Source organism: Sinocyclocheilus grahami, unplaced genomic scaffold (assembly GCF_001515645.1).
Source record: "Sinocyclocheilus grahami isolate Dianchi unplaced genomic scaffold, SAMN03320097.WGS_v1.1 scaffold3322.1, whole genome shotgun sequence".
Lineage (NCBI taxonomy): Eukaryota > Metazoa > Chordata > Actinopteri > Cypriniformes > Cyprinidae > Sinocyclocheilus > Sinocyclocheilus grahami.
Window position 1 is genome coordinate 28,267 of NW_015508464.1, and position 873 is coordinate 29,139.

An 873-nucleotide genomic window follows, 5' to 3' on the forward strand; every position below is an offset into this window, starting at 1 on the left:
GGTTTGGAACGACAAGAGGGTGAGTAATTATTGGCAGATTTTTCACTTTTGGGTGAACTATCCATTTAAGTGTGTGTGATTTAAAGTAATGAAAGTAAATGCTGCCATAATAATAATAATATTGAATTATTTATTGAAACAAATAAATCAGTTTGCATTTCATCAAACTACACAAAAGAAAAACAAATGAATCTTTTTTTTTTTTATTACTTTTCATTACATTAGTCAATAAAGGGTAGATTTAGTGAAACCGTTCATCTACAGAAACTATTTAAGCTTTGGAAAATGTCAACTAACATTAATCTTCAACAAATTGAAATTATTTTAGCGTTTAGTCATATAGTTTTAAACACTTAAAATAAATGCAGATAAAAAAAAAAAAACAGAATTAAAACATGAATTACAATAACTAACAAATATTTTGATTTTATCCAGTGTGCTTTTCATGTTCACAATTATTACAAATGTTCATAACGTCAATGTGAATTGCTGTTTGTAATCCTGCATATTTCAGTGTGAATCAGTATATTCAACAAGAAAAATGTGGAGCAGGATTTGATTTTATCTATTGAGAATCATGATCAGGACACAGGGTGTCCCATACCAGAATGAAGTCAGAATATGAATTGTATTTGCTAAAATAATGCTTAAATAGATTTGGCTACTCACATGATCCATTAGCTCACATGGATAATTGGATATCAAAATTCTTTGGAATAACAATCAGATGACTCTTTCACAAAAAGATCAAGAACACGTCTTAAGAATGTAAATAGGGTCAATTTCATGTTGACTAATACTTCTATATAAAAAATTCTATTAACACTGAATGTCTTTGAAAAACGGCTCTCACAGTCAGTACTTCCTTCACTA